The sequence below is a fragment of the Stomoxys calcitrans genome, chromosome 2 (assembly GCF_963082655.1).
Source record: "Stomoxys calcitrans chromosome 2, idStoCalc2.1, whole genome shotgun sequence".
In the NCBI taxonomy this organism is placed as follows: domain Eukaryota; kingdom Metazoa; phylum Arthropoda; class Insecta; order Diptera; family Muscidae; genus Stomoxys; species Stomoxys calcitrans.
The window spans coordinates 107,860,633-107,878,081 of record NC_081553.1 but is presented as its reverse complement, the minus strand read 5'-3'; the positions used below and the strand labels follow the sequence as shown (position 1 = coordinate 107,878,081).

General features: G+C 42.5%; 2 long non-coding RNA genes across 3 annotated transcripts; both read left to right on the top strand.

Annotated features, from left to right (window-relative positions):
- LOC131995163 (uncharacterized) lies at nt 1–2,039 on the top strand. 2 transcript variants are annotated; one of them, XR_009397220.1, is made up of 4 exons: nt 1–473; nt 654–777; nt 869–1,018; nt 1,083–2,039. It is a non-coding gene; the product is annotated as an uncharacterized LOC131995163 (long non-coding RNA). The 2 variants fall into 2 exon arrangements; XR_009397219.1 differs by lacking the exon at nt 1–473 and having other exon boundaries at nt 484–777.
- A 9,367-nt stretch (nt 2,040–11,406) lies between these two features.
- On the top strand, nt 11,407–12,930 carry LOC131995165 (uncharacterized). The gene is made up of 3 exons (XR_009397221.1): nt 11,407–11,677; nt 11,769–11,918; nt 11,983–12,930. It is a non-coding gene; the product is annotated as an uncharacterized LOC131995165 (long non-coding RNA).
- The last annotated feature ends 4,519 nt before the right edge of the window (nt 12,931–17,449 follow it).

Below are 17,449 nucleotides of genomic sequence, written 5' to 3'. Positions count from 1 at the left end.
GACCCCGGAGGGTCCGAACTGTCTCAGCGGAGAAAGGGGACATAGTGTGCTGGCGAGCGCTGGCTGTTGGCGTTAGAGCTCCGGCTGTGGCTCAGTCTGGGGCGCGGTTCTTGCCAACACACCATGTCCAGAGACAGGTGACAAAAAAAAATTCAAATTTCAAACCAGCTCTGGATGTAAATGAAAAACACAGGGTCCCACTTATGTTAAGGCAGGCATGTCTTTCGCCTTCTTACTCGCACCTTCCGCTATGGATTCGCTCTTCAGGGGGCACTGAGACATCCTACAGTGCCCTGGACGGCCCACCCCAACCATGGTATCCGTTGTCCAACCGTTTTGGATACCCCAGAATCGGTCTCCCTTATCCCCCCTTACAGCTTGGTGCACTACCCCCTTCTTACCTTAGATAACTACTCCTCCATTGTGAAATGAAAACTAGGCAAAGGCGAATTTCATTTCAAACGTTATAAACGGTATGTATTTATTCAGCCGAATCCAAAATTCATTGCCAGACAAAGTTCAATCAAACAAAAAAAAAAAAAGCAAAGAAAACAAAACAAGGAATTGTATAGTGGCAATTAAAAAAACTTCGTTTATATAAACTCCTCTCCTTCAAAGAGAAAAATAGTAATAAAATTCTCCTTCCTCCACAGGTGTATTGGGTCTTCTCTTGGTGTCTGGCCTTCCTTCAGGGTCGTCTCTCCTAACTGGAGTCAGTGCTGGAGCGGCTGAGCAGTGCCCACGCTTTCCTCTTGTCTGTCCGTCCGTCTGGTCGTGGTAAGTATGTGTATTCCGGCTGTATTGTATTTCCCGTAAATAAAAGCTTTGGCTTTTTTTTATGTCTTATATGTTTATTTTTTTTTTAAAGGCCTAAGTTCGCAAAGCGAACACCAACAACAGTAAGGGCTCCTTTCCGCCCAAAAGGTCTAGAATCTTTACCCCCTGGCCCTAGGTTGAGCTCGACCTAACAGCTGAGGACAGCGCCTATTTATTCTAGCGCTGTGTTACTAATAGAAAGGTAAGTGTCTGGTGTTTGCCTGCCTAGCCGCTTTATTAACAATTAACCTTCTTTTTATTCGTAGGAAATATGTGTGTCAAGGTCCTGTCCGTCCGTCTGAGTTCACGTATACGTCCCGCAATAGTGTTCGTGAGGAAAAGGGTACCTGCAGCACTGTCGGCTGACCAGTGCTTTTGATATAGAGCTTCCCACGATGGACAAAGGAGGTGGAGGTGTAGCTTTATGTTTTCGCGTTTGGCTTTTTGTTATTTTGTGATCAACTTTAGTGGTGTCTATTGTCTTTGATTTTCAAGTTTAGGATTTTTAACTATTGACTTTGATTTAGTTTTTAGTTTTTTTTTTTTTTAGGTCTTTTATTATTACATTGGTATTTTCCTTTTTTTTCAGGTTCTTTGGCTTTGTTTCGAAACTTTTCCCTTTTCAGGTTCCTTTTTATTTAATTTGATAACATTTCTTTTTTTTCCAGAGTTTTCATAGATTTTCTTTTTCAGCTTTTAATAACTTTCAGTTCGATTTATTTTAATCACCTTTTTTTCATAATCTTCTTTTTCAGCTCTTTAGTTTTTAATTTGTATTTATTTTCATTTATTTTGTTACAGCTTTTAAAACTTCTCAATAATTTATAGTTAATTTTTTTCCTCTTTCAGCAAATGTGCTGAAAGTTCAATAAATCACTTTAAAACTTTGAATTTGGTCTTTTTCTTTGTTGTTGGGTAAAAGCCAGTTCCGCCTCCTTTTCTCTGCCGAATCCAAAACCAAAAAGACTTTCTTTCTTTTTGAAAACACCACTTTCAACACTCTTCTGTACACCACCTCTTACTCCTTGCACGGCTCCATCCAAAAAGAACTAGTCATCTTCCCTTTACTGTCCATCATGGTTCCCCCAAGCCATCATGTCCACCGAGGAACCATCATAAAATTTTGTTTTCCAAAATCGCAAAAACAAATAACATATGGTTTCCTCGATTTTCATTGTAGTAGTTACATTTGTATGTGGAGGTAACATATGCTGGTAACGCAGGGTTGCATTCACCAGCTGCCATAAAAAAACACAGACGGTTCAAACCCAGATGTCGCTCTTCTCTAATCAGACATAGGGTGACACGCTACAAACCCAATCATCCTTTAGACGTCACCGTCATAGGATGGGAGGGAAAAACAACCTTTTGTCATGTATATAATAACATAACGTGTGAACGTAGCATTAGTCAAACCTATCTCAGTGGGTGTAGCCCCCTTAAGAAAAAAGTAATTCTTCTCCAATAAATGTACCTTGACCTATAAGTATACCTTGAGTCGAGTAGTACCAACCCGGTACTCGATTAACCAGTTATACCTTCATTAAATATACCTTGATTAAACTAACTGGATATTTATGAAGCGGACGGACGGAATAAAATACGCAAAAAAAAATATTTAAATAAAAGGTAAGTAAAGTGTAAAAAAATTATTGGAAATGAAAAAAAAATGAAAGTGCTGTGTGTAATTAAAATTTACAGTGCGTGTAACAAAATCTCTATAAGTTGCGGTCTATTTCGGTGTGTGTGCGTGTGTGTGTGTGTATAAAAAAAAAAAAATGAATGGACAAATTACAATGATAATTAATGTAAAAACCATTTGCCAACAAAACTTAAAAAAAAAAAAAAAAAAAAAAAAATTGCAATGCAAATAATAAAAAATTAACATAAAATTAAGTGTTGGCCCTGCAGAAAATTAAAAATTTCAACGAAAAGTGAACCTTAATATTAAAATTGTTTCATGGTGCTATATGTGTGTGAATGAAACTACAGACACCGGTTAGCAAATAATGCCGGTCAAAGAATTAATAAAAAAGGTGGGAAAAACTGAAATTCCGACACAAAAAGGTAAAAATTGGCAGAAAATAAAAATAAATGAAATTAAATAGTCATGTAAAGTGCAATTACGTGCGGTTCTGCAAACCGTAACCTACCAAAAACTCAAACCAACGTGGTTTCAAAAAAAAAACGGTTCATTTTGATGTGCAAGTGTTTGTGATTTTAAATGCGTATGATATCGTATGACTTTACGGTACCCCTACCATAATGTGTAAACCACTCAAATCATGAATGGAGGTGGGGGGTGCTAAAAACAAACTGAGTGCCAATACAAGTTACTCTGCACAAAAAAGTGAAGTAGGAGAAGCTAACATAGGTAATTGCGGAAAATGTGTGCGTGTCATGTGACGAATGTAATGCAAACAGAACAAGTGTTGAAGCTCTCTTCTCCTTGTGGTTCAAAAAAAAGATCGAAAGAACCCAAAATGAAAATGTGAAAACGAAAAAACTGAAATATTGTGAATGATTTATAAGTTCAATGAACGCAAAGTGAAAGTGTTGTGAGAAAGTTAATGTCAAATCAAAATAAGGACTCAACATTGAAGAGAAAAACTAAAATTTATAAAAAAAAAAAATTGCGCTAATACCAAAAAAAAAATTAAAAGAAATGAAAAAGGAAAATTAAAAGTTCATGACATAAAAACAATAAAAATAAATATACCAAAGGAAATCGTCGAAACCAACGCTACAATGTTTAAATGAAGTCAATGTGAAATGACTTAGAAAAATTTTAAATAACAAAAAAAAAAATCTAAAACAAATTATGAAATTTCCAAAGTTAAAAGAAAAAAAAAAAAAAATTTCTATGCAAAAAAAAATTTCCCAAAATTAAAAATTTCAAAAATAAAACAAAAAATTTTTGAATAAAATTGAAAATTTCAAACCAAAAGAAAATCTTAAAATAATAACAACTTAAGCAAAAAAAAAAACAATGCAATTTGACTAATCAACCTCCTTTTGGTTCTCTTTCCAGGTGCCACAGCGACACCAAACTCACATCGGCCGCCTAGCTTGAGAGCACGGACCATACCAGACGTGGACCAGCGACATAATGTGCCCAGGGCAGATGAACTGGTAAGTGTCAAATAAATAATACGCCACGGCGTATTCTTTATTACTCCTCTCAGCCCCCTACTTGCACTCACCACGGCATCCCTCGCTCCATGTCCAAGATGCCATAGCGATAGAAAGACGGGTCGGCCCGACATACACCGAGGTCGTCAAGAGGCTCTACCGTGGTTGAGTGATCTCCTGGGGCCGGCATCGAAAGATGACAATCTCTCGTCCGGACAAAACGCCTTCCGCCGCAACTCGCGCTCCATGTCCAAGATGCCATAGTGATAGAAAGACGGGTCACCCACTGCGAGGTTGACAGCGAGCTCTCCGGCGGTCGAGGCACCCCAGATAGGCAGAGAGAAATGGCACTACCTCGTTCTAACCCCTGTGCACATTACACTACTGGAACACTCCTGGCGGCCCCGCACTCGCGACTGCGTAAGACCACGAGTTTCGTCGCTCTCAGTCCCCGACGGATAATTCAGGTAAGTATAAGGTAAGTATAAAGTTCCAATTCTCTAGGTCCATTTACTCATCGTACCCACACACACGTCCTTCACCGCCTGTTGACCATGGGATGTAACTTGCAAGGAATTTTATGGAAGCAATTCAAATGACCATCTATAGACGGTTCCGCCTAAACTGCCGCCCAAGGCGAACAAAAAAAATCTAGGCTTAATCCAGAAACTGCGTGCCTGCCAAAACTAAAGCTAAGTATCCTTAAATCTAAAATTAAAAGATAATTCAAATTCTAATTCATTTTTCGTTTATCCTATAGCTTCCTACACTAATGGCTTAAACCTATTGACCTTGGACCCATGTGATGGAATCCAACTTATAACTAAAACGGTAAGTCACTGATTTCAATTTTTATTAACTTTTTATCGGAGCGCCGCGGCCTACATTTGTAAGGTACTATACTATGTTAAACTTCTCTTTAAAGGGGTGTCGCACTGCGGCACGCCGTTCAGACTCGACTATACAAAAAAAAAAAGGCCTCTTATCATCGAGTTTTAAACTTGAAACGGACTACACTCACTGATATGTGAGAAGTCTGCCCCCGTTCCTTAGTGGAATGTCCATGGGTAAAATTTGCAATTTGCTTTCTCGGACACATTTGTAGCTAGAAGATATTTACTGCTTTAGGTCTTTAGCATGGTAGACGCCCACTGATTTCCCTTTTAGGTCTTCAATTTCATATAAGCATTTTCCGACTGCCTTAACAATCCGACACTTAATGTACTTCTTGTTGAGCTTCGCGTTTATATTCTTTCCGAAATCGCTCAATTGATGGTTACGTCGATAGACCTCTTGACCTGGGAAAAACCTGACTCTTCGGGCACGAATGTTGTATTTGCTAGCCCTATCGCGGTAACTCTTCTGTAACCTTTTTCTGACCTCTTCCCTCACTAATTCCAAATGGTTCGACTTTGGTAAAGCATTAAACTCTGGGTCTTTCAAAGAGTCTAATTGTCTAGCCAGCCTATAAACGCTGCCGTGAGTAATCATATTGGTGCCAAAAAGAGCGAAATAAGGTGTCATGCCTACTGAAGAGTGCACCGATGACCGTAATGCGCACTCAATTGCGGACAAGTTTTGGTCCCAATCCCTTTGATCCTCCTGTAAATAAGAGCGAATCGCCGCCAATATAGATTGATTAACGCGTTCTGATGCGTTAGCTTGAGGTGAATAGAGTCCCGTTTTCATATGGCTTACGCCGTAAGCCTCCATAAACGCCGCGAAATCTTTCCCAGTAAATTGTTTTCCATTGTCGGATAAAATAGTTTCGGGCACACCAAATTTGTGGAAAACTTCTTGCTCAAGAAATCTAATAACATTTCGAGCGGTTGCCTTTCCCATTGGTTTCAATAACACATATTTGGTCAGGTGGTCTAAGACAATAAAAATGTAGCAGTTTCCTGCCTTAGAGCGTACATAAGGACCTAAAAAATCTATGTATAGCTTTTGAAAAGGACGACTGATTTCTACCATTGACTCCATCGGCTGACGCATTGGCTGATTGTTCGGCTTAGCTTCTTTACAAACTTGGCACTTCTGGACGAAAAGTCTAACCTGTGCACTCATATGAGGCCAGTAATAATATTCCTTTAATCTACGAAGCGTCTTGTGGAAGCCACCATGAGCCGCTGTACTAGGGCAATGCGCTCTTTCTATGGCAGACGCGGTGAGCGATGCCGGTACCCATAACTTCCACACTGAATCCTCGCAAGGCAGATCGACAGTCACTGGTATCGTTCGTTTGTACAGAAAGCCATCTATGACTCTCAAATCTGGCAAATCATTCTGGTTAGCCTCCACGGCTTTGATCTTCTCAAGGTACTCCTCTTCCTTGAACTCAGCCGCATTGAGGTCTACTAAGCTAAAGGATGGCAATTCCAATTCATCAAGGTTATATCGCGAAAGCGCGTCTGGTACCACGTTTTGACTACCCCGGCGGTGTTCTATTTCGAAGTTGTGTCCCTGCAGTAAAAGACTCCATCTTGCCAGACGACCGCTCAGCTCTTTGTTGCCCATCAACCACTTGAGTGATGAATGATCTGTGATGACCGTAAACGGCATCAACTCTATATAAGGGCGAAACTTTTTTATTGCCATCACCACGGCTAGGCATTCCCTTTCGGTGACGGAGTAATTTTTCTGCGCTGGGGACAACTTCTGCGACATGAACGCTATGGGATGCTCGCCTCCTTCGTCGTCTTTTTGAAATAGAACACCCCCAATGCCAACGTCGGATGCATCACACTGGATGTAAAAATGTTTCCGGAAATCAGGGTGTCTTAAGACTGGACTACGGGTTAATGCCTCCTTTAGCCGTTTGAACCCAATTTTGGCTTCCTCACCAAACTCAAAGCCGCGGCCTTTCTTCAATGTCGCAAAAATAGGTGCCGCGATGGTCGCATAATCGGCAATAAAACGGCGATACCAGCCTGTCATACCTGTGAAACGCCTAACTTGTTTGACATTCTTTGGGTATTCGTATTCCACTATCGCAGAAACTTTGCTAGGATCAGGCTTTACTTTTCCCTCGCCAACTATATACCCGAGGTATCGTAGCTCTTTAAAACAAAACTTTGACTTTGCCACATTAATCGTTAGACCCGCCGCTTTCAAGGCCTTTGCCACTTGTCCCAAAAGGTCGAGATGTGTCTCAAAATCTGGGGCCACTATGAGCAAGTCATCCAAATAAACAAACACTCTTTCACGGAGATGCGCAGGAATCACCTTATCCATTAACCGGCACATTCTTTGGGCTGCGTTGCACAACCCAAAGGGCATTACGGTGAACTGGTATAAGGGTCTTCCTGGTACAGTAAAGGCCGTTTTCTCCCTGCTTTTCATCTCTAGTGGTATCTGCCAGAAAGCATCTTTCAGATCCACACTCGAGATGAAATGCGTATCCCCTAGCCGGCTAAGAAGGCCCTCAATGTTTGGGAGCGGATAAGCATCCTTGACAGTAAGGGCATTGAGCTTTCGAGCATCCAGGCATAACCTATTTTTTGTGCCTTTCCGGACTAATGTCACTGGGTTATTCCAAGGGCTCTCACTGGGCTCAATGACCTTCATGTCAAGCATCCTATCCAGCTCTGCATACATTAGGCTTTGCACTGCTGGGGATACAGGGTAATGTCGTTGCTTTACTGGTATTGCATCTGCCGTGTCAATAGTGTGTGTCTGTAAGGATGTCTTGCCCAATCCCCTTATCTCGAAAGACGGAAATTGAGATATGACCTCGTCTAATCTACCCTTCTGATCACTGTCCAATCGGTGCTGGGATGGGTCAATAGGGTCATCTTCTGCCTCGTCCTCCAACGACAAACTTTCAACACTGGCTAGCAATTTATAACGTTTCATGAAATCGACCCCAAGGTATAGTGCTTTACTTAAAGTGGGGACTAAGAAAAAGGTTACCTCACTTTCCATCTTGCCAAGTTTTACCGGGGCTCGAATACGTCCTACAACCCTGTGAGGTGTCTCGTCCGCTGTGCCGACTTGTGCTGAAAACTTGAAAATCGGTATCTGCGCCCTCTCAACTAACTCTAGACAGCCTCTGCCTAAGACGGTGACTGTTGCGCCACTGTCTAATAACCCCTCGACCTCTTCATTTCCAATTTTCACTCGCAAGTAAAGACGAGTGTCTTCTCCCTCATATAAGGTAGATGAGGCTATCTCCTGCCTGAGTTTCCTTCTCGACTTATACCGCTCTCTAGCTCTCTTGATTCGTAAGTGTCTCTTTGGGTTGTTTAGGGCATGTTCCGATTCCGTAGAGATCAGTGGACTTACCTTACCTATACCTAAAACATTATGTAATACACTTCTATCGTACAATTCATTTTTCCCATTATATTTGTTCAATTCATCTACTTCATTAACTTCATTAAATATTCTAGCTCTAGCTTGATTATACTCCTCCATTCGCATGTGCCAAGGCCTTATCTTTTTTAATTTTATTTCATTCTTTAATTCATTTTCTAATCCATTCCTTAATTCATTACTAAACCTAACCTTATTCTCTAAAATAGTTATTCTAGTGGAATCCTGCTCCACCTGATCGGCCTCTACTGGGGGTGCACTGGTTTCGGGCGCGTTTCCCCCTCTGTCGGGCCCGCTTGTCGGTTTCCCTGACATCGCGGACATTTTGGTTTCACCACGTTCTCCCTTCCGCAGCCATAGCAAAACAGCTTCCTCGTGGTAGATGGGCAGTCCATAAAACCATGGCCTTTTTCGCGACAGTTCCAGCAGACGCAACTGGACTGTCTACTGATGGCTTCTACATCTAGTTCCGGCTCTTCTTGTTCATACTCAAGCTCATTTACCCTAGGAGCAAATTGCTGACGGTGTGCTTGAGCGAACTGCCGTTGGTTAACCAGCAATAACTCGGCTTTCTTGCACTCTTCCCTGAAGTGCTGCAGCCCATACATCTTTATTGGGAAGACTAAGGCTGCCATTGCCTGTTTTAAATTGCCCTTCATCATCTCAACCATCATCTGCTCGTTCATGGGCTCGCGTTGCTGATGCCGAAGGCGCAGCATGGCATTGCAAAAGTCCTCGAATGACTCATGTGACCCTTGTCTTCGGTCCATCATCTTCCTTTGGATGTCGAAGTCACTCTCGAACTTGCGAAACTGGGCCAGGAATGCCTGCTTCAACTCTGGATAGCTGCGCGTGTACCCCAATCTTCTCTGCATCCAATACCACTCCTCCGCCGGTCCCTCTAAGAGCTGTGGGAACTTCACCAGAACTTCATCCCACTCACACTGGTAATCCTCCCGAAGCTGTTCTAAGCGAAAAATGAAGTCTTCGGCGCTTATCGACCTGGATGTGCCATCGAACTTAACCCGCCACTTCTCCACGTCTATCTTCCTCATATACTGGCGATTTGGAGTTAGCCTCGCCTGCGGGTACATTGGCTGATAAGGCGGTGCTGATGCGTTTGTAGCATTCGGGAGATTGGTGTACTGGTTGCCTAGATGGTGGTACTGTTCCGTCGGTTGGTGAGGGGATGGCAACCCATTCTGTGGTCTCTGCGGTGCTTCTTCGGCTGAAAAGTTTGAGTCCTGATTCATTGCTGGCTCTCGGTATTCGTGGCCTCTCGGATATGGACCAGATGGCGGCATCAGCTGGCTTCCTGCCGTGGGCGGTGGAGCTGGTTGTGTGTTTGCTGTCTCTGGGACTGTTGGGTTCTTTGCAATATTTAAGTTGTTCAAGCTCTGTTGCACAAGCTGGGGTACCAGTTGCCTCAACTTCTCATCGAGCAACCTGATTAGCTCCAACTGTCCCACACCAATCGCCGAATCTATTACCGCATTTAGGGAACCTCCTTCTCGTGGAGCTTGGTAAAGCGCTTGGCGTATATTATTCGCCTCCCGGTTCTCCCTTCGCTCTCTCTGTACCGTCTGAGCTGTCAAACTGCTGAATTCCGGCGTGTCTGGGGTTATACGTACGTCCGACATGTCCGATACGGACAAAGCCGGACTGGAAACCGCCGACGTGACCATCATAGGTGTGACTGTTGCCGTTGTTGTGGCCATAGATATTGCTGTGGTTGCTGTTGTGGTGACGATGGCTGTCGCCAGGCTAGTTACTGTGGTTGTTGTTGTCGTTGCCATAGCCGATGTGGTTGGACCAGAAACTTCACCAGAGTAACTATTTGCCCTTGTATTAACCATTAAATCTAACTATAACCTATAATCCTTACTAATCTATTGAAAATTCAAAAATAAGAAGAACAAAATACTTCAGCCCAACAAATCTTCAAAATATATTAACTCTACGTTTTTTCTTCTTTCTTGCAGGTATGAAATCCAAAATTCACAAACCAGGTAGAAAGGGTAGTGCATATATCCTAACATAAGGTGGGGAACAAGTGAGAGAAGAGCAAATCCAAGCGGATAAGCGAAGCATTCTAAGTTTCCAAATAGGACTTCTCCAAACGTATCCGGAAACTGCCTTCTCTGCCGTAATGTATTGTATGACCCTGAGATGCTGTAGTATATTGGTATTACGTTTGCTACCTACGGACATAACCACACGGCTGTTGTTGAACACATAAAGATAAACCCAACAACGTCTCATGTGCTTTGGCTCATGGGTATGATTGTATTAAGCGGACGGACAGGTAAGCAAAAGTAATTTGGGCTATTGCAGTTAACTATTGTATATAATGGCATCTCCTTCTCTCCTCAGGCCCGTCGCAAACGAAATGCGGATACCAAAATCCTTAAGCTTCGTGACTTACGGGAGTTAAAGATTAGTAAAACACCGTGCCACAACCTGCATCTAACCAGCTTCCAGTCACCACCAGTTTGGCACGCGATCCAAGCTTTTGAAAACTTACGATCGGGACTCAATCCGGTAACCGAAATCCGATCAGTTGCTGGCTGTGGCGATAAAATGATGCGGTCAACCCGATAACTCGGGCCCCATGTTGCGGGCGCCATTCTTGTCGTGGACCCCGGAGGGTCCGAACTGTCTCAGCGGAGAAAGGGGACATAGTGTGCTGGCGAGCGCTGGCTGTTGGCGTTAGAGCTCCGGCTGTGGCTCAGTCTGGGGCGCGGTTCTTGCCAACACACCATGTCCAGAGACAGGTGACAAAAAAAAATTCAAATTTCAAACCAGCTCTGGATGTAAATGAAAAACACAGGGTCCCACTTATGTTAAGGCAGGCATGTCTTTCGCCTTCTTACTCGCACCTTCCGCTATGGATTCGCTCTTCAGGGGGCACTGAGACATCCTACAGTGCCCTGGACGGCCCACCCCAACCATGGTATCCGTTGTCCAACCGTTTTGGATACCCCAGAATCGGTCTCCCTTATCCCCCCTTACAGCTTGGTGCACTACCCCCTTCTTACCTTAGATAACTACTCCTCCATTGTGAAATGAAAACTAGGCAAAGGCGAATTTCATTTCAAACGTTATAAACGGTATGTATTTATTCAGCCGAATCCAAAATTCATTGCCAGACAAAGTTCAATCAAACAAAAAAAAAAAAAAGCAAAGAAAACAAAACAAGGAATTGTATAGTGGCAATTAAAAAAACTTCGTTTATATAAACTCCTCTCCTTCAAAGAGAAAAATAGTAATAAAATTCTCCTTCCTCCACAGGTGTATTGGGTCTTCTCTTGGTGTCTGGCCTTCCTTCAGGGTCGTCTCTCCTAACTGGAGTCAGTGCTGGAGCGGCTGAGCAGTGCCCACGCTTTCCTCTTGTCTGTCCGTCCGTCTGGTCGTGGTAAGTATGTGTATTCCGGCTGTATTGTATTTCCCGTAAATAAAAGCTTTGGCTTTTTTTTATGTCTTATATGTTTATTTTTTTTTTAAAGGCCTAAGTTCGCAAAGCGAACACCAACAACAGTAAGGGCTCCTTTCCGCCCAAAAGGTCTAGAATCTTTACCCCCTGGCCCTAGGTTGAGCTCGACCTAACAGCTGAGGACAGCGCCTATTTATTCTAGCGCTGTGTTACTAATAGAAAGGTAAGTGTCTGGTGTTTGCCTGCCTAGCCGCTTTATTAACAATTAACCTTCTTTTTATTCGTAGGAAATATGTGTGTCAAGGTCCTGTCCGTCCGTCTGAGTTCACGTATACGTCCCGCAATAGTGTTCGTGAGGAAAAGGGTACCTGCAGCACTGTCGGCTGACCAGTGCTTTTGATATAGAGCTTCCCACGATGGACAGAGGAGGTGGAGGTGTAGCTTTATGTTTTCGCGTTTGGCTTTTTGTTATTTTGTGATCAACTTTAGTGGTGTCTATTGTCTTTGATTTTCAAGTTTAGGATTTTTAACTATTGACTTTGATTTAGTTTTTAGTTTTTTTTTTTTTTTTTTTTTTAGGTCTTTTATTATTACATTGGTATTTTCCTTTTTTTTCAGGTTCTTTGGCTTTGTTTCGAAACTTTTCCCTTTTCAGGTTCCTTTTTATTTAATTTGATAACATTTCTTTTTTTTCCAGAGTTTTCATAGATTTTCTTTTTCAGCTTTTAATAACTTTCAGTTCGATTTATTTTAATCACCTTTTTTTCATAATCTTCTTTTTCAGCTCTTTAGTTTTTAATTTGTATTTATTTTCATTTATTTTGTTACAGCTTTTAAAACTTCTCAATAATTTATAGTTAATTTTTTTCCTCTTTCAGCAAATGTGCTGAAAGTTCAATAAATCACTTTAAAACTTTGAATTTGGTCTTTTTCTTTGTTGTTGGGTAAAAGCCAGTTCCGCCTCCTTTTCTCTGCCGAATCCAAAACCAAAAAGACTTTCTTTCTTTTTGAAAACACCACTTTCAACACTCTTCTGTACACCACCTCTTACTCCTTGCACGGCTCCATCCAAAAAGAACTAGTCATCTTCCCTTTACTGTCCATCATGGTTCCCCCAAGCCATCATGTCCACCGAGGAACCATCATAAAATTTTGTTTTCCAAAATCGCAAAAACAAATAACATATGGTTTCCTCGATTTTCATTGTAGTAGTTACATTTGTATGTGGAGGTAACATATGCTGGTAACGCAGGGTTGCATTCACCAGCTGCCATAAAAAAACACAGACGGTTCAAACCCAGATGTCGCTCTTCTCTAATCAGACATAGGGTGACACGCTACAGTCATAAGAAAATACTTCCTGCCAAATTTCGATAGCATCGGTTAACAAGTGACCATTTTATTGCAGTATTACTGCAAATCGGAAGAACATATATATGGGAGCTATATCCAAATCTGAACCGATTTTTTCCAATTTCAATAGGCTTCGTCTCTTGTCCGAAAAACATGCCCATACCAAATTTGAAGACGATCGGATGAAAATTGCGACCTGTAGTTTGTACACAAATTAACATGGACAGACAGACAGACGGACGGACGGACAGACGGACGGACGGACAGACAGACAGAGAGACATAGCTATTGGTTGCCCAAAAAGTAATTGCGGATTTTTCATATAGTCGGCGTTGACAAATTTTTTCACAGCTTGTGACTCTGTAATTGCATTCTTTCTTCTGTCAGTTATCAGCAGTTACTTTTAGCTTGATTTAGAAAAAAAGTGTAAAAAAAGTATATTTGATTAAAGTTCATTCTAAGTATTATTAAAAATGCATTTACTTTCTTTTAAAAAATCCGCAATTACTTTTTGGGCAACCCAATAACTCGAATCAGAAAGTGATTCTGAGTCGATCGGTATACTTATCAATGGGTCTATCTCTCTTCCTTTTAGGTGTTACAAACTAATTCACTAAGTTATACTACCCTATACCACAGTAGTGGTGTAGGGTATAATAACAGATGCGCCCTCTAGGGGCTCAAGAAATCCAATTAGGAGTTCGGTTTAAAGGCAGCTATATCAGGCCATTAACTGATTTGTATCATACCTGCTATAGTTGTTGGAAATCAAATTAAAACACACCGTGTACATTTTTTGACAAATTGGATAAGTAGTAGCCCCTTTAGACGCTCAAGCAAAGCTGTTTCTGCCGACTTTCCCCTTCTGAAGGTTTGCTGTTGGTGAGATAGCCTATATCTAGAAATTTTGGCCCTAACATTGGTGGCATCAACATCTCACTATTCTTTAGAATGAATGACTAATATGGAGAAAAATCTTCGTTTGGTACTGATTTGAATGAAAATTAATTTTTGTCGATACATATAAGCCAGGGAGCCAGTGTATCGGATACAGCTCTTAATTGGACTGATGAAACATTATTCGGTCGCCCAAACATTTCTTGGTATAGATACAACTTCCTCAGCAATCCCCGACAAATGCATTGAAAACCCCTGCCGGTGCCACGTTATTCTTTGGAAGGATTTTCCGGAAATTTTTTCCATAAGTAGTTCTAGTGTTTCCTCACTCACTATAGGGTAGAGGGAAGAAGCCGTCTGTATCGTTGGCAAGACTGTGATTACTAAGAACAGCTTTTAACTTCCAATAACTGTTCGTTCTATTACATTTTGATTTATATTAACCCTCTGAGATGCATTTACTCCCACCTACTACTTGCATTTAAGGGATTTCCTATCTAAGAACTGTGACAAAGTCAACAACGCAGCTGACATTGCTTATAGGCGTATCAACACCTTAAAGCCTCAAACATCAAACCTCTTAGCGAAGGTGAATTTCAAATTTCCTCCATCCTGTTAACAGCTAATTGAAATATTCCATGCCATATGTGCGTAAGTGTTTGTAATAGGGGGAGGATATGATTTTTGATGCCAACCTCCATCCACCCTACCTTAAAATTGCTGTGGCATACGAATATCGCTGGTATGGCGAATTTTCAATTCAGCTCGCATTTTCTTTGTCATTATGCAGGATATGATGATACGACATGTTGAGCGTGTTTGCCGTCTCTGTGATGCGCAAATAATGTGGGAATGGTGCTGTTCGCATACGCAGATGACGCCTCCCTCTAGAGCATGCAAAAAGGAATATCTAAATACATATTTGTAACAAAATTCAGTGTACGTGGCACATTTGTCATCAATGGGTTAGTGAAGGGAGACAAAAGTGGTATCCCAGAGACGACTGCCACCGTTAAAGACTTGTGTTTAAGGTAATAACGCTTACATATGAGAAAGAATTTTTGAGCGAATAAATACATGAAGGAACCCAACGTAGGTCTTGTTATTTAATTCCTTAAATTTCATGAAATTTTAAAAAATTAAATTATAATTTGAAAAAAGGTCTTAAACGTGAGCATAAGGCAATGAAAAAAAAAAACGCTTTAAGGTTGATGATAAACAAACAGCACTGAAAGAAAGCCAAAACAAAAAGTGAAAGCACCTTCTAGAGGCTCAAGAAGTCATATCGGGAATATGGTTTATACGGCACCCATATTAAAACATGGTTCGATTTGGCCCATAACCGATCCCATCTGACCTGCACTAATAGAAAGTAAATGTGCAAAGTTAGGAGGCCACCGTGGTGCAGGTGTAAGTAAGTCCCCCTATGAAGCCGAACGCCAGGGTTCGAATACCGGCGTGAACATCAGACAATTTTCAGCAATGCAATGCAGCAATGTAACTTAGGCACCGGTGTAGGCAAACTGTGGTCTACTGTTAAGTCACTCTGGAACCCCGGTAGACGGGATGACAGGACCTCAGTCACTTTTGGCGAAATAACCGTGACTGAGCCGAAGAGATGCGCCAGGTTGTTCAACCGTCAATTTTTTGTGCATCCCTAGAGAGACAGGGCAAGGAGGAGAGCCATTCGCCATATTCGTGGTCTCCGAGCCGATGAACAGCCATCACAATTTACCGTGGCCGAAGTTACGAATATCATCCGTGGCGCCAAATCATCCAAGGCGTTGGGCCCCGACGGAATCTCTACATTGATGTTGAAGAATCTGGATTCACCTGGAGTTGAGTACCTTATCACTGTCCTCAACCTGTCATTGAACACTCTTATAGTTCCCGATGTCTGAAAAATGGGCAGAGTGATCCCGCCACTGAAGCCTAAAAAAGACCCGAGTTTGGGGGAGTCGTACAGACCGATCTCCCTTCTCTCACAAGTGGCAAAGACGCTTGAGGCATTATTCCTCCCGAGCCTCGTAGTAAAATTTCCATTCGCCCAGCATCAACATGGAATTCGAAGACTGCACAGCACAACAACAGCTTTGCATGCCATCACCGCACACATTTGCCGTGGCTTTAATCATCCCAGGCTGATCGAAGGCATTCAACACGGTTAGCCATTTGGCATGGCTATTTGAGGACATTGCCAACACGTCCCTCCAGCCAGGTCTGAAACGATGGGTCGCGAATTATCTGTGTGGTCGCCAGTCATTTGTGGAATTTAGGGATAAGTAGTCGAAACACCGTAGAGTGAACAGGGAGTTCCCCAAGGTGGGGTGATATCTCCGGCATTGTTTAACCTCTACCTATCCTCCATTCCACCCCCTCCAGACGGCATAGAGATTGTATCATATGCAGACGATTGTACGATCATGGCATCAGGCCCCCACCCATTGATGACATCTGCGATAGGTTGAACGTCTACCTCAACTATGAGGTATGAAATATGAGCTTGCCTCATATTTCGCCGCAAGAAACTATCCGCCACCAAATCTTCAGCCACATTGTTCACTACAAATACGCCTGAGGTGAATACTGACCTGACTGCGATGGTCGATGGAGAAATGATTCCGACCATCAAGTGGCCCAAAATACTTGGCGTCACATTTGATAAAAAAAAAATCAAAAGTAGAAACAAGGTCCTCAAGACACTTGCTGGCAGCACTTGGGGTGCAGACAAAGAACCCTTGTTGACCACGTACAAAGCCGGTTGGCCGGCCTGTGGTAAGTTATGCAGCGCCAGTGTGGTCTCGTCAACTTTGTGACACGCAGTGGAATAATATTCAGATCTGTCAGAATGCCGCCCTCCGAACTGCGACGGGCTGTCTCCTTAGTTCTCATGTGGACCACCTCCATCAGGAGACAAAGATCCTACCAGTGCGAAGACATAACTGTCTAAGCTGCTGTCTAAGCAATACCTTTTGGGCTGTTATCGCAGAAACCATCCAAATCATCATCTTGTGGATAGATATCCACCGCCCAGAAGCCTTAAGGTAGATCTACATGATCTAGAGCGTGAGGTTCAGCGCTACAAAAGAGAACCTCTAGATCAAGCGGCATATCAAGCGGGTCTAAACAACATTCATGCAGAGACGGTAGCAGATGAGGTAATTGGCTACCGGGTTAATATAGTCCTTGGAGAACGACCGCCACACATTGCACCCGAGAAAATTGACCTCCCCCGGCAAACCAGAGTAGTTCTGGCTCAATTACGTTCCGGCAGATGCAGCCGCCTCAATTCCCACAGAGCTAGGATTGATGCCGTCGTGCAAGATGTATGTCCCGAATGTAACCAGGTACCGCACGATACACGTCACCTGTTTAACTGCCCGGCCAGACCCACTCGACTCAGACCCAGATCCCTGTGGACGCATCCCATCTTAGTCGCAGAGTTCCTGGGTCTTGATACTCAACAAAATCAAGCAGACGGTAGATAGAAAACAATAAACTGCT